General features: G+C 45.7%; 1 protein-coding gene across 3 annotated transcripts in view; it reads right to left on the minus strand.

Annotated features, from left to right (window-relative positions):
• Positions 1 to 15,410, minus strand: part of INO80 (INO80 complex ATPase subunit) — a 137,263-nt gene extending 121,853 nt beyond the window's left edge. For 2 of the 3 annotated variants that reach the window (XM_063652134.1, XM_063652133.1), the window contains exon 1: positions 15,276 to 15,410. The gene's annotated coding sequence lies outside the window, so the exon portion shown is untranslated. The other variant, XM_054450302.2, reaches the window with a different exon arrangement.
• Positions 15,411 to 21,596: the final 6,186 nt, after the last annotated feature.

The raw sequence follows: 21,596 nt of genomic DNA on the forward strand, positions 1-21,596 counted from the left end.
CAAGCACAAAATTCTCCACATATCTCCACAAGAAGTCTTATGATGACATCTGGAGAACCAAGTTATATTTTTTAAGTGTTCAATTTTTTTCTTTATGGTGGCAAAATATACACAACATAAAACTTACCATTTTAACCATTTTTAAGTGTACACTTCAGTGGCATTATATACATTCACATTGTTGTGCAACCATTACTACCATTCACAATTTTTTCTTTCTTTTTTTTTTTTTTTGAGACAGAGGCTCCCTCCGTCGCCCAGGCTGGAGCACAATGGGGTGATCTCCACTCACCACAATCTCCGCCTCCTGGGTTCAAGTGATTCTCTCACCTCCAGCCTCCCAAGTAGCTGGGACTACAGATGCACCCCACCACGCCCGGCTAATTTTTGTATTTTTAGTAGAGATGGAGTTTTACCATGTTGGCCAGGCTGGTCTCAAACACCTGGCCTCAAGTGATCCACCCACCTCAGCCTCCCAAAGTAGTGGGACTATAGGCATGAGCCACCCACCGGGCTGACAATTATTTTTTAATCACCTTTTAAGACTGCTGGCCTCTCAATTCAGCCTAGTCTTGGTTAGCATGTTAAAAGCTGCTGCTGTAATAACCACTTTCATCTCCTCTATTTGTCTCTCATTCCCTACAAGGAAACTGCATGGCCATCAACCTAACCCATCTGTTATTGTCCAACTTCAGCAAAACACTTGATAATTCTCAATAACCCTTTTACCCACCTTCTATCAATTGTTTCTCATTCTCTACCAAGATTACTTCAAATCTTTTTTCCCTCTACCTCAGAATTCTGAAGTCATTCCCCGCTCATCTTGGAAGAGCCTGAAGAGCAAATCATTCCATCCTCTTTTATTTCACCTTAGCTCAATAGTTTCCTCTTGTTGTGATATTTGAGTCACCAACACAAATAGACTTTATTTGTAACTCTTTATTTTTATTTTTTATTTTTTGAGACGGAGTCTTGCTCTGTCACCCGGTTGGAGTGCAGTGGCGAAATCTCTGCTCACTGCAAGCTCCGCCTCCCAGGTTCACGCCATTCTCCTGCCTCAGCCTCCCGACTAGCTGGGACTGCAGGCGCCCGCCACAATGCCCGGCTAAGTTTTTTTGTATTTTAGTAGAGACGGGGTTTCACTGTGTTAGCCAGGATGGTCTCGATCTCCTGACCTCGTGATCCGCCCACCTCGGCCTCCCAAAGTGTTGGGATTACAGGCATGAGCCACCGCGCCGGCCTATTTGTAACTCTTAGTCAAGGTGATTCTCCATACTAGTACAAAAGATATGACTATTTCTTGCCGGGCATGGTGGCTCTTGCCTGTAATCCCAGCACTTCGGGAGGCTGAGACGGGCAGATCACAAGGTCAGGAATTCGAGACCAACCTGGCTAACACAGTGAAATCCCGCCTTTACTAAAAATACAAAAAAGTAGCTGGGCTTGGTGGCACACACCTGTAGTCCCAGCAACTCAGGAGGCTGAGGCAGGAGAATCGCTTGAACCTGGGAGGTGGAGGTTGCAGTGAGCCAAGATTGTGCCATTTAACTCCAGCCTGGGCGACAGAGCAAGACTCCATCTCAAAAAAAGAAGATATGACTATTTCTTATGTCACCTATTATGGGTTCATGCCCATGCATTTGCATTTTAAAATACATACTGTGTAACTGTAAGTTACTTTATTTATGTTTCCCCAATATATTACAATTAGGGCACCATACTGCTTTTTAAAATTACATATTATATTACCTATAGATTTCATTTCAGGATTTTAAAAAGGGCATATTAGGCCAGGCGCAGTGGCTCACACTTGTAATCCTAGCACTTTGGGAGGCCAAGGCAAGGGATCATCTGAGATCAGGAGTTCAAGACCAGCCTGACCAATATGGTGAAACCCCATCTCTATTAAAAATACAAAAATTAGCCAGGTGTGGTGGCGGGTACCTGTAGTCCCAGCAACTTGGGAGCCTGAGGCAGGAGAATCACTTGAACCTGGGAGGCGGAGGTTACAGTGAGCCAAGATCGTGCACACTGCACTACAGCCTGGGCAACAGAGCAAGACTCTGTCTCAAAGGAAAAAAAAAAAGGGCGTATTATAAAATATTTGTAATAAAAAAGGAGAGTTGGGTCTGATACGGTTGAGAACCATGCTCTCTGATAACCACTGTTTATCAGAATGAATGAAGTCGATATTGCTGAGTGACTCTTGCTTTTGGATACTCTACTTATCTTTGAAAACTTGGACTATTCCTTCTTTAACTCCTTGACTGAAACTTTATTCTAAATGTGGAGTACACCAAAGTTCTGTCATCTATTCCTACCCCCTTAGAAAATCTCATCTTCTACCAGGAATTCAATTAATACTGCTGTATGACTGACCCTCTGGCTCTCAAATTGCACAGCACACAATCCACATTTCTAGATGCTTCTAGAAAGGCTTTCTAGATGCTTTCTAGCCCCTACAAACCCAAACTTCTTATATGCCTCCACAGCAGCTAGTTCATCTGTCTTTCCTATTTATATAACAATTATTCAGACTCAAAATCTATGAATCATTTTTTACACCCCCTTCTACTTCTCTCCTGACATGCAGTGAGTCCCAATGTGTAGTTAATTCTTCTGACTGGAATATGTCAGTTTCTTCCTATTATCAGTGTTTTCATTTAGCTTCTTAGCCTCACACCTAGACTACTGCTTCCTAACCTCCAGGTTCTTCTCACTCTAATTCATCCTCACAGATACTTCCAGATCAGTATTCCCAAATCATCATTCTTGTTTTATATTTTTTTGAGACAGTCTCGCTTTGTCACCCAGGCTGGAGTCCAGTGGCGCGATCTCAGCTCACTGCAACCTCCGCCTCCCTGGCTCAAGCAATTTTCCTGCCTCAGCCTCCCAGGTAGCTGGGATTAGAGGCGCCCACCACCACGCCCGGCTAATTTTTCCTATTTTCAGTAGAGATGGGATTTTATCATGTTGGCCAGGCTAGTCTCAAACTCCTGACCTCAAGTGATCCACCTGCCTCGGCCTCCCAAAGCGCTGGGATTACAGGTGTGAGCCACTGTGCCCAGCCTAAATTCATCATTCTGATTATGTCATTAGTTCCTCAATAGTTTTCCAAAACTCAATAAAATCTAAATTCTTCAGCCTGAAATTTAAAGACCTTTATCATCTGGTTCTGAGTTACTTTTTACAATTTAATCTTTTACTACTTCCCCACATTCCAGGCAAATTAAGAGTTCCTTTAAAATGTCTCAACTTCCTATCAGACCTGTCTCACTTCGCGCAAAGAGGCTCTTTAAAATTCATCTGACCGCCAGGCGCAGTGGCTCACGCCTGTAATCCCAGCACCTTGGGAGGCCAAGGAAGGCTGATCACCTGAGGTCAGGAGTTCGAGACCAGCCTGACCAACATGGAGAAACCTCGTCTCTACTAAAAATATAACAAAATTAGCCAGGTGTGGTGGTGCATGCCTGTAATCCCAGCTACTTGGGAGGCTGAGGCACCAGCAACGCTTGAACCCAGGAGGCAGAGGTTGCAGTCACTGCACTGCAGCCTGGGCAATAAGAGCAAAACTCCATCTCAAAAAAAAAAAAAAGTAATAAAATAAAATAAAATTCATCTGACCACAGGCTCATACTGTATTGCTAAGGATGAAAGAACTATTCAATATGTTTTTGGAACAATTCATCATTGAATAGCCTGTTCCACATCCTGAACTCTGGCTCATTATCCTGAATCTGAACTCTGATCATACTTCAGCTGCCCTGCCAACAGCTTCATGTTAATGGTAAACTGTATGCTTCAGAATCATACTCACACATATCAGACTTCCTGAGCTGTGTTCATGAGTAATCCTGGGCTGATTGCTTTGTACTCTCTAGTTACTGCTAGGCCCTTATTTCTTTTCTTTTCTTTTTTTTAAGGGGGAGTCTTGCTCTTTCTCCCAGGCTGGAGTGCACTGGTCCAATCTTGGCTCACTGCAACCTCCGTCTCCCAGATTCAAGGGGTTCTCCTGCCTCAGGTTTCCGAGTAGCTGGGATTACAGGCATAAGCCACCACACCTGGCTAATTTTTTTTTGTATTTTAGTAGAGACAAGGTTTCACCATGTTGGCCAGGCTGGTCTCAAACTCCTGACCTCAAGTGATTTGTCTGCCTCGGCCTCCCAAGGTGCTGGAATTACAGGTGTGAGCCACCACACCCGGCCAACTTCTTATCAGTATTTATATTGGACAGAATTATGTATTCTGTACAAAATTCACTTTTATATTTAATTTTACTACACTAAAAGTCAGTTTTCATTATGGGAGTGGATACACTTAACCAGTGTGGGTAGTAACAGACAAGTTATGTAGAACTGTGTTTCCTCAAAGAAAACTGAAAATCAAAGTTCAGGTAATTCATCCCAAAGACAAACCATCTGCAAATAAGCATGAGTTGAACTGTACACTAACTGGATCCTGCTTTTCAAACTGTAGATATTTAAGTCAGTCATATCTGTGATGATTATATAAAGAGCAAATGTAATTACTTTCACTCTATTAACTATGTGATCTAACAATCAACAAGGAGCTATGTTTACATCAAATCAGGTGGTTGATAAACACTTCTTTAAATGTTAAACATTATCCTTTATGCAAAAAGCTTGGGGGTTGGGGGGCACCTCCATTATAAAGAATTCCAAGTGGGGATCCAAATGTCTCTATTTTCTCAAATACTTAGTAAGGAGGCTACATACTCACCCATTCTACTGAGATTTATATGCCAAATGTTTCATATGTGTTTGCATTTTCATTTAAACTTTATATGATGTAGATACTATTACAACCACCATTTTACATACAAAGAAACTGAGCTTAACTCGCCCAAGATCATACAAACAGAAGTGCACCAAGATTGGAATCCAAGAAGTGTGACTTCAAAGCCCCACAAGATTAAGTACTCCAAGTGTGAAGTACTTCCAGCAAATTAGAGGCTCCTACGACATAAAACTATGCCACTAGAGTACTTCAAGGAGAATTTTAATTTATTCAATCATTTGTTTATATCAATATAAAACTTTATTTTATACTATGGGTCATAATCCAATTCTGCTTTAATTTTCCTACTCAAATTGTTCCAGCTTTGGCCACTGGAAACTTTCAGTTGGTTCCTCTGCTCCTTCAACATAACCCCATTAATGTGAAATGTTGTCATTTTTAGAGCACTTCCTTATTTTTTGGCACAACATACTCAAGGTTCATCTTATATATATTTCCTGCCCCAATCACAGAATCAACCATTTCTCCAAGGAGCACTAGTTTCTTTTATTGGAGAATAATATTAGAAACTAAGATCCAGGCCCAGGTGTGTTGGCTCACACCTGTAATTCCAACACTTTGGGAGGCTGAGGCAGGAGGACTGCTTGAGCCCAGGAGTTCAAGACCAGCCTGGGTAACATAGGGAGACCCACCTCTCTATAAAAATAGAAAACTTTGGCCAATCACAGTGACTCATGCCTGTAATGCCAGCACTTTGGGAAGCTGATCACTTGAGCTCTGGAGTTTGAGTCCAGCCTGGGCAACATAGCGAAATCCTGTCTGCATGAAAAATACAAAAATCAGCCACACGTGGTGGCGAGCACCTATAGTCCCAGCTACCTGGGAGGCTGGGGTGTGAGGATGGCTTAAGCCCGAGAGACAGAGGTTGCTGTGGGCTGAGATCATGCCACCACACTCCAGCCGGGGTGACACGGCCAGACTCTGTCTCAAAAAAAAAAAAAAAAAAAAGAAAAGAAAGAAAGAAAGAAAAAAATTAGATTAGCTGGGCACAGTGGCATACACCTGTAGTCCCAGCCCCAGCTATTTGGGAGGCTGAGGTGGGAGGATAGCTTGAGTCCGGAAGGTCATGGCTACAGTGAGCACGCCATTGCACTCCAGCCTGGGTGACAGGGCAAGACCCGTCTCAAGAAAAAAAAGAAACCAAGATCTGGGCACTAGATGGACTCCTAGGTGTTGTTTCTTTTAACTCTCAGCTGACTAAGAATGGAAATATATTTGTGTATATTAATTCAAGTATGTACATATATCTATAAATATTTCTACATATAAACATGGAACTATTTTGTACTGGTATCTCCAACCTGAATCCATTACCACAAAGATTATTCTAGCCTCCTGCCTTGCTTATCTGTAAATTCCACTCCAACAGTGGAAAGCCTACCTCCTGCCATCCATTTACTTAATTGTTCAATTGTAGTTACCTATGTAATCAGTACTGATTCCTTTAAACCAGTATCAGAATTGTTAACCTCTAACCCTTTGGGATGTAACTTTATCAATTAAAGTATAAGGCTTATGTACAGTCCCTTTTGTCTTACAGATTCCACTCATTTCCAAAGTTACTTAAATCAGCACCTTCCTCCCGTTTAGCAAGGTTGTTTCACACATTTGTGACACAGTTTCTCCTGTCAAGGTTTGCATGCCTGAGAGGCCTTGACCTCTAAAAAAAATTTGTTTAATTTGCATACATTAAAGTTTACTCTTAGGACCAGAACAGTAGATCATACCCAGCACTTCAGGAGGCCAAGACAGGCGATCACGTGAGGCCAGGAGTTCAAGACCAGCCTGGCCAACAAGGTGAAACCCCATCTCTACTAAAAATACAAAAATTAGCCAGGCATTGTGGCACACACCTGTAATCCCGGCTACTTCGGAGGCTGAGGCAGGAGAATTGCTTGAACCCAGGAGGTGAAGGTTGCAGTGAGCCACGATGGTGCCGCTGCACTCCAGCCCGGGTGACAGAACAAGACTCTGTCATTAAAAAATAACTAACTAGGCCGGGTGTGGTGGCTCATGCCTATAATCCCAGCACTTTGGGAGGCCAAGGAAAGTGGATCATTTGAGGTCAGGAGTTCGAGGCCAGCCTGGCCAACATGGTGAAACCCTGTCCGTACTAAAAATACAAAAATCAGCTGGGTGTCCCGGTGGGCACCTGTAATCTCAGCTACTCAGGAGGCTAAGACAGCAGAATCGCTTGAGCCTGGGAAACAGAGGTGGCAGTGAGCTGAGACCATGCCACTGCACTCCAGCCTGGGCAACAGAGCGAGACTATGTCTCAATAAATAAATAAATAGGCCTGGCATGGTGGCTCACGCCTGTAATCCCAGCACTTTGGGAGGCCAAGGAGGGTGGATCACGAGGTCAGAAGTTTGAGACCAGCCTGACCAACACAGTGACACCCCATCTCTACTAAAACTACAAAAATTAGCCAGGCATGGTGGTGCATGCCTATAATCCCAGCTACTAGGGAGGCTGAGGCAGGAGAATCGCTTGAACTCGGGAGGCAGAAGTTGTGGTGGGCCGAGATCGCACCACTGCACTCCAGCCTTGGCAACAGAGCAATACTATGTCTCAAAAAATAAACAAACTTTACTCTTTGTGCTGTAAAGGTCTATGGGTTTTGACATGTCATGTGTCCACCATTACAGTATCAAACAGAATGCTTTTATCAAGCAGTAACTTCAACTGAATTAAATGCTACAACTTTCAGTGGAAACAGCATGGTAAGAAAGAAAGAAGATGAAATCAAGAGCTGTGAGCTTAATCCATTGAAAAGCCACAAATAAGGCCAGGCGCGGTGGCTCATGCCTGTAATCCCAGCACTTTGGGAGGCCGAGGCGGGCGGAACACAAGGTCAGGAGATCGAGACCATTCTGGCTAACACAGTGAAACCCTGTCTCTATTAAAAATACAAAAAATTAGCCGGGCGTGGTGGTGGGTGCCTGTAGTTCCAGCTACTTGGGAGGCTCAGGCAGGAGAATGGTGTGAACTCGGGAGGCGGAGCTTGCAGTGAGCTGAGATCTCACCACTGCATTCCAGCCTGGGCGACAGAGCGAGACTACGTCACAAAAAAAAAAAAAAAAAAGAAAAGCCACAAATAGACTAGGGCAGGCAGCTACCCACTCTGGGTCTCACTAGTTCCACTGTAAAATAGGCGTTCAATTCGACTAATCATATATAGCATTTATTAAACATTATGTATTAGGAATGGTACTAAGCACGTCACATGGATTGTCTCATTTATATCTAACAACACTATAAAGTAGACACTGAGAGAGCAGGACGTCCACCCTCAGAACCGGAGCCTTTGTACAAAACAGATAATTAAATAAGGGTGATGTTGAAAAACAAGAATATGAGTGCTCAGAAACATGCCCAGTGCCACACCATGGAAAAGGGAGGCCAGCAAAAGACTGGGCCAAATCTCCACGGTCTCTTTGGAAAGAAGACAGGTCAGGATGTTGGATTCACTTACACAGATGCCAATAAGAAAAAAAGCATTGTCTGGGGAGAGGATACGCTGATACAGTATTTGGAGAATCCCAAGAAGTCTATTCCTGGAACAAAAATGATGTTTGCCAGCATTACTAAGGTAGAAAGGGCAGATTCGATAGCTTACCTCAAAAAAGCTACTAATGGCTGGACACAGTGGCTCATGCCTGTAATCCCAGCACTTTGGGAGGCAGAGGCGGGCGGATCACTTGAGGTCAAGAGCTCGAGACCAGCCTGGCCAACATGGTGAAACCCCATCTCCACTAAAAATACAAAAATTAGCCAGGCATGGTGGTGGGCACCTGTAATTCCAGCTACTAGGGAGGCTGAGGCAGAACTGCCTGAACCCGGGAGGCGGAGGTTGCAGTGAGCCGAGATTGCCCCACTGCACTACAGCCTGGGTGACAGAGTAAGACACTTCAAAAAAAAGTACTAATGAGTAATTGGCCACTGCCGTATTTATTACAAAATAGAAATGTCTGGCCAGGCACAGTGGCTCATGACTGTAACCCCAGCACTTTGGGAGGTTGGGAGGCTGAGGCGGGTGGATCACCTGAGGTCAGGAGATCGAGATCAGCCTGGCCAACATGGTGAAACCCTGTCTCTACTAAAAATACAAAAATTATGCCAGGTGCGGTGGCTCACACCTGTAATCCCAGCACTTTGGGAGGCCGAGGCAGATGGATCACCTAAGGTCAGGAGTTTGAGACCAGCCTGGTCAACATGGTGAAACCCCATCTCTACTAAAAATATGAAAATTAGCCAGGCATGGTGGCACGTACCTGTAGTCCTAGCTACTTGGGAGGCTGAGGCAGGAGAATCACTTGAACCTGGGAGGTGGAGGTTGCAGTGAACCGAGATAGTACCACTGCACTCCAGCCTGGACGACAGAGCGAGACTCCATCTCAAAAAAAAAAAACAAAAAACTGGCCAGGCGTGGTGGTGGGTGGCTGTAATCCCAGCTGCTGGGGAGGCTGAAGCAGGAGAATTGCTTGAGCCAGTGAGGCAAAGGTTGCAGTGAGCTGAGATCGTGTTACTGCACACCAACTGGGCGACAAGCAAAACTCCATCTCAAAAAAAAAAAAAAGAAAAAAAAGAAAACTGGCCGTGGTTAAATGAATATATTTGGCTTTCTGGATTTTATTTTTATTTTGAGACGGAGTTCCCCTCTGTTGCCAGGCTGGAGCGCAGTGGCATGATCTCGGCTCACTGCAACCTCCACCTCCAGGGTTCAAGCGATTGTACTGCCTCAGCCTCCCAAGTACCTGGGACTACAGGTGCGTGCCAGCACACCCACCCAATTTTTGTGTTTTTAGTAGAGACGGGGTTTCACCATGTTGGTCAGGATGGTCTCGATCTCTTGACCTCATGATCCACCCGCCTCAGCCTCCCAAAGTGCTGGGATTACAGATTTAAGAAGCCACGGCACCCGGCCTCTTTTATTTTTTAGACAGGGTCTCGCTTGTCACCCAGGCTGGAGTGCAGTGGCAGGATCACAGCTCACTATAGCCTTGACCTGCTGAGCTCAGGTGATCCTCCCATTTCGGCCTCCAGAGTAGCTGGGACTACAGGCATGCACCACCACGCCCGGCTAATTTTTTGTAGAGATGGGGTTTTGGCATATTGCCCAGGCTGGTCTCAAACTCCTAGACTCAAGTGACTTGCCTGCCTTGGTCTCCCAAAGTGCTGAAATTACAGGTGTGAGCTACCATGAAGGTCTTGGGGTTTTTTTTTATTTTAATAGTAACTCCAATTAAGTAAATGATATCACTGTTTTCCCCTTCTAAAAACATGATTGAACTTCATTAGTAATGTTCAACTTTTCATCAAGATGGTGAATGCCATCTTAAAATCTATTGGAGATTGATTTTATATTTAGATTTATATAACTGGTTATGTGAGCATATTTAAATACTGGCAAAATTCCTTCATTGTCTCAGAACCAAGCACAATTCACCTGTGTTTTGTGTTTATTTGCCTCTTAAAGGCAAGGGCTGAAGATAAGGCAGCAATGTCTACATTTTTGGCCTTAACTATGCCAAGCTAATTAGAATTCCTTGTAACTAAAATGGTTCCTTTTACCTCCTGAAAAGCATTTTAGGGTGTGGTTTATGTGTATGTAATATCAAATAAAGAACAGTTAACGCTTAAAAAATAAAATAGGCCAGCCATGGTGGTTCACGCCTATAATCCTAGCACTTTGGGAGGTAGAGGCAGGCAAATCACCTGAGGTCAGGAGTTCCAGATCAGCCTGATCAACATGGTGAAACCCCATCTCTACTAAAGACACAAAAATCAGCTGGGCGTGGTGGCACATGCCTGTAGTCCCGGTTACTCAGGAGGCTGAGGCAGGAGAAATGCTTGAACCCGGGAGGCAGAGGATGCAGTGAGCCGAGATGGCGCCACTGCACTCCAGCCTGGCGAGAGAGCGAGACTCCGTCTCAAAAAAAAGAATTTTTTTTTAAATAGTCTGGTCTCTTCTTAAGCCTTAACCAACTTATTCACTAAGAAGTTTCAAAAACAGGCCAGGCACAGTGGCTCACACCTGTAATACCAGCACTTTGGGAGGCTAAGGTGGGCGGATCAGGAGGTCAGGAGTTTGAGACCAGCCTAGCTAACGTGATGAAATCCTGTCTCTACCAAAAATACAAAAATTAGCCGGGCATGGTGGCGTGCGCCTGTAATCCTAGCTACTCGGGAGGCTGAGGCAGGAGAATCACTTGAACCCGGGAGGTGGAGGTTGCAGTGAGCTGAGATCGTGCCACTGTACTCCAGCCTGGGCTATAAGAGCAAAACTCTGTCTCAAAAAAAAAAAAAAAAAAAACCTTTTTGCGGGGAGGAGGAAAAAAAAACCTCTTGCCCGACAGAATAGGTGTCTTCAGACTACAAAGCTGTCCAAGATACATTAAAAAATGTTAAGAACCTTGCTCTGGAGGGAATAGCTCTGTTGCCCAGGCTGGAGTGCAGTGGCACAATCAGGGTTCACTGTAGCCTCAACCTCCCAGGCTCAACCAAATCTCCCATCTCAGCTTTCCAAGTAGCTGAACTATAGGCACACGCCACCCTAGCCCAAAAATTTTATTTTCTGTAGAGATGAGGTCTCACTATATTGACCAGGCTGGTCTCAAGCTCCTCAAGCTCACGTGATCCTCCCTCCTCTGCCTCCCAAAGTGCTGGGATTACAGGTGGAAACCACTAGGTCTGGCCGAAAATACTCTTCAAAATATTTTGGGGGAAGGCAGAAGGACTATAACAAAAATAGAATACTGATTCTGTCATTTACTGGCTATGTGATTTAACTTGGTTTCAATTTTCTCATCTGTAAAATGAGAATTACTACCAGGAAGTTTCATGAGAATTAAAATGATAATATATAAGGTATCTACCATACTGACTGACTCAGAAGAGTTGTCTGATATTAGTGCCTATGCCCTTCTCATTCTCTATATGCTATAGCCTATCATATCAAGATTTTGATACTTTAGATCCAACTTTAAAACTTTTCAACTCTTAGCCGGGCACAGTGGCTCACGCCTGTAATCCCAGCACTTTGGGAGGCCAAGGCAGGCAGATCACAAGGTCAAGAGATTGAGACCATCCTGGCCAAACATGGTGAAACCCCATCTCTACTAAAAATACAAAAATTAGCCAGGCGTGGTGGCATGAGCTTGTAGTCCCAGCTACTTGGGAGAATGAAGCAGGAGAATTTATTGAACCCAGGAGGCAGAGGGCGCAGTGAGCCTAGATTGTGCCACTGCACTCCAGCCTGGCGACAGGGCAAGACTCCATCTCAAAAAAAAAAAAAAAACTTTTCAACTGTTTTCCTACAAAAACTTAGTCTCCTATTAACCCCAACCCACTCTGTCCACTCTAAAATCCACTGCATCCTAGCGTTTATATTTCATGTGTATTTTGTTGTTGTTGTTGCTGAGCCAGCTCGGGCTCTGTCGCCCAGGCTGGAGTGCAGTGGCTCGATCTCGGTTCATTGCAATCTCTGCCTCCTGGGCTCAAGCCATCCTCTCACCTCAGCATCCCAAGTAGCTGGGACTACAGGTGCACATCACCATGCTTAGCTAATTTTTGTATTTTCTGTAGAGACAGGGTTTTGCCATGTTGCCCATGCTGATTTCAAACTCCTGAGCTCAAGCAATCCGCCTGCCTCGGCCTCCCAAAGTGCTGGGATTACAGGTGTGAGCCACCAAGCCTAACCTATTTAATGTGAATTTGTATGTTGACATATAAAATCCCCTAGCCAGTTTTGTTTTGTTTTTTTGACACAGAGTTTTGCTCTCGTTGCACTCCAATGGAGTGCAGTGGCTCAATCTCGGCTCACTGCAACCTCCGCCTCCTGGGTTCAAGCGATTCTCCTGCCTCAGCCTCCTGAGTAGCTGGGATTACAGGTGCGTGCCACCATGCCCAGCTAATTTTTTGTATTTTTGGTACAGACAGAGTTTCATCATGTTGGCCAGGCTGGTTTCGAACTCCTGACCTCAGGTGATCCACCCGCCTCAGTCTCCCAAAGTGCAGGGATTACAGGTGTGAGCCACCGCACCCGGCCAACAAACTTTCATTAAGTGAACTTCTAACACCACAGCTTATAATTAGTTTTGTTTTGTTTTGTTTTTAGAGACAGGGTCTCGCTCTCCGCCCAGGCTTGAGTGCACTGGCACAATCATAGCTCACTAGGGACTCAAGTGATCCTCTTGCCTCCTGAGTAACTGGGACTACAGGCTTGAGACACCATGCCCAGCATCATAGCTCTTGATTTGTTGCTTTGGCTTAATCACATTTCCACCTTGATGTACCCAAAATGTTTTTATTAGTCATAAACTTTTCTAATCACATTTGTGCTCACTACAATTATTTCCTATCACAATTTATACTTTCAAAAATTGATTTGGTTTCCACTGAAATAAAACGTAGAGGAAAAGAACACAGTAAACTAAAATGATGGAATTTAATCCCTTAAAAACAAAATTCAGCCGGGCACGATGGCTCACACCTGTAATCTCAGCACTTTGGGAGGCCGAGGTGGGTGGATCACGAGGTCAGGGGCTCGAGACCAGCCTGACCAACATGGTGAAACCCCGTCTCAACTAAAAATACAAAAATTAGCTGGGCGTGGTGGCGGGCGCCTGTAATACCAGCTACTCAGGAGGCTGAGGCAGGAGAATTGCTTGAACCCGGGAGGTGGAAGTTGCAGTGAGCCGAGATCACGCCACTGCACTCCAGCCTGGGCGACAGAGCCAGACTCCGTCTCAAAAAAAAAAAAAAAAAAAAATTCATTTTAAAGTCTAGAAGGTATGCAACTTTTACCACGCATAATGATCTCAAATTATTTTATAGGAGGAGGAGGTTGGAAATTTCAAACATAAAATGCAACTAGAACAGAATATTATTTGGCATTAAAAGCAAATGAGGCCATGTGCGGTGGCTCATGCCTGTAATTCCAGCACTCTGGGAGGCCAAGGCAGGCGGATCACTTGAGGTCAGGAGTTTGAGACCAGCCTGGCCAACATGGTGAAACCCCGTTTCTACTAAAAATACAAAAATTAGCCGGGTGTGGTGGCGGCCACCTGTAATCCCAGCTACTTGGTAGGCTGAGGCACAAGAAGTGCTTGAACCTGGAAGGCGGAGGTTGCAGTGAATCAGGACCCGGCCACTGCACTCCAGCCTGGGCTACAGACCGAGACTCAGTCTCAAAAAAAAAAAAAAAGGAATTAAGTCCTGATACATGCTACAACACGGATGAACCTTGAAAACACCATGTTAAGTGAAACAAACCAGGCAAAGAAAGATACATATTATATGTTTCTTTTTTTAGGCAAATTTAGGCAGAAAATATATTAATAGTTACCTGAGGCTGGAGGGAGAGGGAATGGGGAGTGACTGCTAAATGGCTTCTAGAGATTCTTTTTTAGGGTGATGAATTAAATAGTGGTTGATGGCTACAGAACTTAATAAATATAGTTTTAGAAAATCACTTAATTATACGTTTTAGAAAGCTGAATTTTTTGGTATTTGAATCATATTTCAATAAAGCTATTATTTAATTTAAGTTGCCACTGAAAAGCCACAATAATTTTGTTGTGAAGGAAATAATGAAAGTCACTGGAAAACTAACCTGTGACGTTAGCCAGGTCAACCTCCAAATTCCTTCCCCCATTTCTAACAAGTACATCAAACTAGAGACAGTGTGTGAATCAAAGAATTCCAGGCACAGTTGGCTGTTAACTAGAATAGTAAGTGGCTTCCTAGGCTCTGTCACTCCTAAACTGTAGGGGGCTTCCAACCTCGGAGATTACGGAAGTAGTACTTTTCATTAGCAAGCTCAAGAAGGAATGTCAAAATAGGATGACACTTTCCTAGTCGCTCTGTAAAAACCTAAAAAACCAGAAGGGGTGTCATCCAGACACTCCCAAGTCTATGCAGGTGTCAGCCTGCCCCCACCCAACACCAGCCAGCAGCGTGCACCATTCAACCGTATCTCAACTTGCCCCTTACAAATTGACACACTAACAAGCCCTTAGATCTCATTTGTTTAAAATGACAGATACACAACCCTCACGGGGTTCCCACTCAAGGCCTTCCAGCCTCCGCCCTGCCCCTGCCCACCCCCAAACCTACACACGTGTTAGCCCGACACCGCCCCACCGGGTCCCACGTGCACCTGGTCTAACACACTCCCCACGTGTGGGCGCCCCACGGGCTTCCTCAGCTAGCTGAGATCACCGCATGACCCCGAGTCTCCAGAGATATGAGACGGGAAGGACAAGGCCCTAGTCCCTGAGGTCCCAACCCTGCGGGGAGTGTCCACACCCATCCTCCATACTAACCCCAACAAATCCAAGGGCCGGGGGCGACGGCCCCTTTAAGACGCGGCCCAGTTGTCGCCCGCAGAGAGGGGCGCAGCAAGACCTACACAACCCCCACTCCGTTCGCCCGCCCACGTCTTGTCGCCTCACCTCGGGCCGCCTGGCCCCGCCGCCGCGACGGCGGCGGAGGGGGGGGCGGGGTGCGGGCGGGGTCCGGAGGGGGGGGGTCGCCCCGCCGACGGTGGAGCGGCGGTTCGCTCTCTGAGGCCGTGGGACGGTGACTGCGTTGGGCGTGGACGCTCCTAGCTCGCTCCCTCCGCGGCTCCTGGGACCCCAAGATGGCGGCGGCGCTGAGGCGGCTGCGGGCGCTGGGCCGGCGGCGGCGGCGGCCACTTTCACTCACTGAGAGGAGCGGAGCAGGGACACGGGGAGCCATGGCGGGGGGGAGGAGAGGCGCCATAGCCAGGCCAGAACAATCGAGCCGCTACACGGGTGGCTTACCCCCGCCCCGCCCACACTCACTGGTCGTCGCCTGCCCGTGGCCACCCGCAGTGCCGCTGCCGTCGGCCTCGCGCAGCTCGCACCCCGCCGCTGCCACCTGACGCCCCGTGCGAACCGGGGTTCGAGGGGAGACCCTGATCCATGCCATCTGAGTACAGATTGGTCGGGACTGGGACTGGCGAAGATTGCCGAAAGGCGGCGGGGAGGAGGAGGAGGATGTCATCGCTACAGTGAGCAAGCAGATCTCGCGGGAGGAAATGTCGCGAGAGCTTTCCAGGCCCGCAACCGCCGATGCAAGGTTTCTTTTCCCGGAAGTAACGTCAATCGAAACTGCCCGGGATCCTGGGATATTTGTTCCCGCAGGCTAGAGGTGGGAAGGTGCAGCCAAGTTGATAAGATCTCTTTAGGGGAAGGAGAGGCTCGCAGCTGGTATTTTGTTACCAGTTTCTGACCCCTTTGGATGGGGTTGTAGATTGTCGGGGAGTGCCTGGTGTGTAGTTCGACTACTATACAGTAATTAGATTGGGGCTCCCATTTAGACTCGGGGAGCAAGAGCGCTATAGGTTAGGTAGGACAGCATAGTTAGATAAGATGTCTATGTGAGGGTTGTAGGATACAAGGACTTGGGAACACGCAGACCTGTTATCGGAAATGTGAGCCAGCCTGTTCTCACATCCACACAGTGTGCCTCTGAAAATCGAATAATTGCTTTTACCTGTGCCAATTCTACAATTTGAGCCCACTGCTACCCACACTTACTAAACTTGGGGTCTCGCTATGTTGCCCAGTCTAGTGGGCTGATCCCAGTCTCCTGGCCTGAAGTGATCCTTCTGCCTGGAAGGATCACCTCAGGCCAAACGTCTCAGAGCAGTCCATTAGACTGGTCAACATTGCGAGACCCGTCTCTACAAAAAAGAAAACATAATAAATGTAATCGACCCAACTGCCAGGATGTGTGGTGAGAATTGCCTAGGGTAAGGCCTAGGTGTAGATAAGAATTAGAACTTACTAAAAGTTAAATATGCTGTTAATTCAGTTCCTTTGGGTCTCATTCTTTAATCCATTTTAACCTGGCCCTTAGCATTTAACTAAAAAGTACTTTATTAAGGTCATCAAGTAGCCTTCTTGTGCTGAGTTAACTGACCTTTAAAAAGTTAAATTTGTGGTAGGGTGCAGTGCCACACGCCTGTAATCCCAGCACTTTGGGAGTTCAGGTGGGCGAATCACCTGAGGTCAGGAGTTCGAGACCAGCCTGACCAGTATGGTGAAACCCCATCTCTACTAAAAATACAAAAATTAGCCGGTCGTGGTGGGGGGTGCCTGTAGTCCCAGCTACTTGGGAGCCTGAGGCAGGAGAATCCCTTGAACCTGGGAGGCGGAGGTTACAGTGAGCCGAGATCGCGCCATTGCACTCCAGCATGGGCAACAAGAGTGAAATTCCGTCTCAAAAAGAAAAAAAAAAATCCATCTCAAAAAGAAAAAAAAAATTACATTTGCAAGCCAGGCGCGGTAGCTCACACATGTAATCCCAGCACTTTGGGAGGCTGAGGTGGGTGGATCACTTGAGGTCGGGAGTTTGAGACCAGCCTGGCCAACATGGTGAAACCTCCTCTCTACTGAAAAAAAAAAAAAAAAAGATTAGCTGGGCGTGGTGGCGGGCACCTGTAATCCCAGCTACTCGGGAGTCTGAGGCAGGAGAATCTCTTGAACCTGGGAGGCAGGGGTTGCAGTGAGCCGAGACTGAGCCACTGTACTCCAACCTGGGACAGAGCAAGACTCTGCTTCAAGAAAAAAAAACAAAAGTTAAATGTGCTTGAATGCATGGCCAGGCGCGGTGGCTCACGCCTGTAATCCCAGCACTTTGGGAGGCCTAGGCGGGCAGATCACGAGGTCAGGAGTTTGAGACCAGCCTGACCAACCTTGAAACCCTGTCTCTACTAAAAATACAAAAATTAGCTGGGCGTGATGGCGCGCTCCTGTAATCCCCCCAGCTACTCAGGCGGCTGAGGCAGGGGAATCGCTTGAACCCCAGAGGTGGAGGTTGCAGTGAGCTGAGATCTAGCCATTGCTCTCCAGCCTGGGCGACAGAGTAAGACTCTGTCTTTAAAAAAAAAATGCTTAAAGGCAAAAGTATGATATATAGTTGGCCCTTATATCTGCGGGTTCAATATCCATGGATTCAACGAACAGCAAATCAAAAATACTCAAAAAATAGGCTGAGCTCAGTGGCATACACCTGTAATCCCCAGCACTTTGAGAGGCTGAGCCAAAGTGTCACTTGAAGCCAGGAGTTACAGATTGGCTTGGGCAACAAAAGAAGACCGCATTTCTACCAAATATTCAAAAAATAAATAACTCATTTCAAAATACACTATAATTATTTGCATAACATTTGCATTGTATTGGGTATTATAAGTAATCTAGAGATGATTTAAAGTATATGGGAGGATGTGTAGGTAATATGCAAATGCTACACCATTTTGTCACACATGCCTGTAATCCCAGCACTTTGGGAGGCTGAGGCGGGCAGATCACGAGGTCAGGAGATCGAGACCATCCTGTCTATCCGGTGAAACCCCGTCTCTACTAAAGAAAATACAAAAAAATTAGCCGGGCGTGGTGGCAGGCGCCTGTAGTCCCAGCTACTCAGGAGGCTGAGGCAGGAGAATGGTGTGAACCTGGGAGGCAGAGCTTGCAGTGGGCCAAGATCACGCCACTGAACTCCAGCCTGGGCGACAGAGCGAGACTCCATCTCAAAAAAAATTTTTTTTTAAAGTTTTAACCAGGAACTAATGTGATTGATTTCTTACATGAGGAGAATGGAAGAAGGGAAGGAATGGGAATTATGTAGCAGGATTGAGGCAGAAATGGCAAAGTTTCCAGCATGGGTGACAAGAGCAAACTGTTTCAAAAAAAAAAAACAGAAACCACAGAAGGCAACATGAAAGAACTCCTAATGGCCAAGGCAACAAAGTAAATCATAATAGCATTGGATCATGAACCATAGATGACCCATATATATTAATTTTAATATTCATGCTGATATAAGTAAATATCTGATATAAATACTAATATAAATAAATGAGAAGAGAAGAAAGAAAAGAATGCTCTTTCTTAGAGTAGGATTTTAGTAAATGTGGAAGGAATGAGGGATAACAAAACTCACCATTAGACAAACACTGCAGTAATCACTGCTGCAGACAAGATCCACTAAGGGATGCTAAATTAGTGGTTAAAAATTTGCAGTGAAACAGAATTTGCATAGATTCAAAGTGTCTCACCCAAGATACATTTTAGCACAAATGGAAAGACAGTAACTTTATAGTGGTGAACTCAGCAGAAACCACCTTAACCAACCAATTAAGGTAAACAAATAATAAGACATGTTTACATCCCAAACCCCTTGATATTTTGCATTGAGAAAGACCCAACATAATTTCTGTGGTATTCTTACCAAAAATTCATAACCACATTCCATTCATGAAAAAACACCACACTATTTCAAATTCAGGGACTTACCACAAAATAATTGATCAATACTCTTCAAAACCATCAAGGTCATGAAAGACAAGGAAAGACCCAAGGACCCTTACAAACCTACAGACCAAGGAGAAATAACAAGTAAATGCAATGTGGAGTCCTAGGAGGGAATCTGGAACAGAAACTGGACATCAGTGGAAAAACTTATGACACTTGTATAAGTTTTTTAATGTAGTTCGTAGTATTGTATCAATGCTGACTTCCTCGTTTTAGAAATTGTACTATTGGCCAGGCGCAGTGGCTCACACCTGTAATCCTAGCACTTTGGGAGGCCGAGGTGGGCAGATCACCTGAGGTTGGGAGTTCAAGACCAGCCTGACCAACATGGAGAAACCCCGTCTCTACTAAAAATACAAAATTAGCTGGGCATAGTGACGCATGCCTGTAATCCCAGCTACTCAAGAGGCTGAGGCAGGAGAATCGCTTGAATCCGGGAGGCAGAGGTTGCAGTGAGCTGAGATCGTGCCATTGCGTTCCAGCCTGGGCATAAAGAGTGAAACTCCATGTCAAAAAGAAAAGAAAGAAAGAAATTGTACTGTTGTGGTCGGTGGATCACCTGAGGTCAGGAGTTCGAGACCAGCCTGGCCAACATCATGAAATCCCGTCTCTACTAAAAATACAAAAAATGAGCCAGGCGTGGTGGCACATGCCTGTAATCCCAGATACTCAGGAGGCTGAGGCAGGAGAATCACTTGAACCCAGGAGGTAGAGGTTGCCGTGAGCCGAGATCGCGCCAGTGCACAGCAGCCTGGGTGGCAGAGCAAGACTCTGTCTCAAAAAAAAAAAAGAAAGAAAGAAAAAGCTTAAACTATTAAACTGAGAATTTCAATCATTTTTCAAGCATACAATGAATATTAACAATGAGGGTCTCAAAAAAAAAAAAAAAAAAAAAAGGGCCAGGGCCAGGCGCGGTGGCTCACACCTGTCAGTAATCCCAACACTTTGGAAGGCCGAGGTGGGTGGATCACCTGAGGTCAGGAGTTCAAGACCAGCCTGGCCAAGATGGTGAAACCCCGTCTCTACTAAAAATACAAAAATTAGCTGGGTGCGGTGGCTGGCACCTGTAATCCCAGCTGCTCGGGAGGCTGAAGCAGGAGAATCCCTTGAACCCAGGAGGCAGAGGTTGTAATGAGCTGAGACCACGCCATTGCGCTCCAGCCTGGGTGACAGAGGGAGACTCCATTTCAAAAAAAAAAAAAAAAAGTTTCTCAGATGTAGCAGAGATGGCAACAATATGAATAATAATAACCATAAGGCTGTGCCCACCAACCACCAGTTCCACTGAGGAAATAGTTACCACCACCCTCATTGTTCTCTGAGATTCCAGGGAAAACAGGCAGGTAAAGAACAAGTGCATTCAGCTGGGGATAAATGGGATGCACATGCATTTTAAGCATTAAAGCAAGGGACAGAAACTGGTCTCTGTCCATAACCGGCCTTCAGGTGTGTGATTTTGTTTTGAGTTTTTTTTCTTGAAAACTAGGACAATCTAGCAACACTTATGCAACAGCTAAATGGAAGTGAACCACAGCTTCACCCTTTAGGCACAGTATACCTGCCCACATCTTTCCTGCTCACCTGAGTCCCTGTCACTACCAGTTACTTAAACCCAACCACTGATACTGTTTCAAACTTCTGCAGAATTTCAGTTTGCAGTTACTACAATAAAAGGTTCATTTTGGGCCGGGCACAGTGGCTCACACCTGTAATCCCAGCCCTTTTGGAGGCCAAGGCTGGCGGATCACCTGAGGTCGGGAGTTCAAGACCAACCTGACCAACATGGAGAAACCCCGTCTCTACTAAAAATACAAAATTAGTTGAGCATGGTGGCGCATGCCTGTAATCCCAATTACTCGGGAAGGTGAGGCAGAAGAATTGCTTGAACCAAGAGGCGGAGATTGTGGTGAGCCAAGATCGTGCCATTGCAATCCAGCCTGGGCAATAGGGTGAGACTCTGTCTCAAAAAAAAAAAAAAAAAGAATTGGTTTAGGCCGGGTGCGGTGGCTCACGCCTATAATCCCAGCAATTTGGGAGGGTAATGTGGGCAAATGGCTTCTGTTCAGAAGTTTGAGAGCAGTAAGGGCAACATGGCAAAAACCCACCTCTACAAAAAATACAAAAATTAGCCAGGAGTGTAGCACATACCTGTAGTTCCAACTATTCAAGAAGCTGAGGTGGGAGAATTACTTGAGCCCAGGAGACAGAGGCTCCAGTGAGCTGAGATTGCGCCACTGCTCTCCAGCCTGGGCAACAGAGCAAGACCCTCCTCAAAAAATAAAAAAAATAAAAAAAAAAAGAAGGGCAGGCACAATGGCTCATGCCTGTAATCCCAGCACTTTGGGAGGCTGAGGCAGGCAGATCACCTGAGGTCCAGAGTTCGAGACCAGCCTGGCCAACATGGCGAAACCTGGTCTGTACTAAAAATACAAA

The sequence above is a fragment of the Pongo pygmaeus genome, chromosome 16 (assembly GCF_028885625.2).
Source record: "Pongo pygmaeus isolate AG05252 chromosome 16, NHGRI_mPonPyg2-v2.0_pri, whole genome shotgun sequence".
Lineage (NCBI taxonomy): Eukaryota > Metazoa > Chordata > Mammalia > Primates > Hominidae > Pongo > Pongo pygmaeus.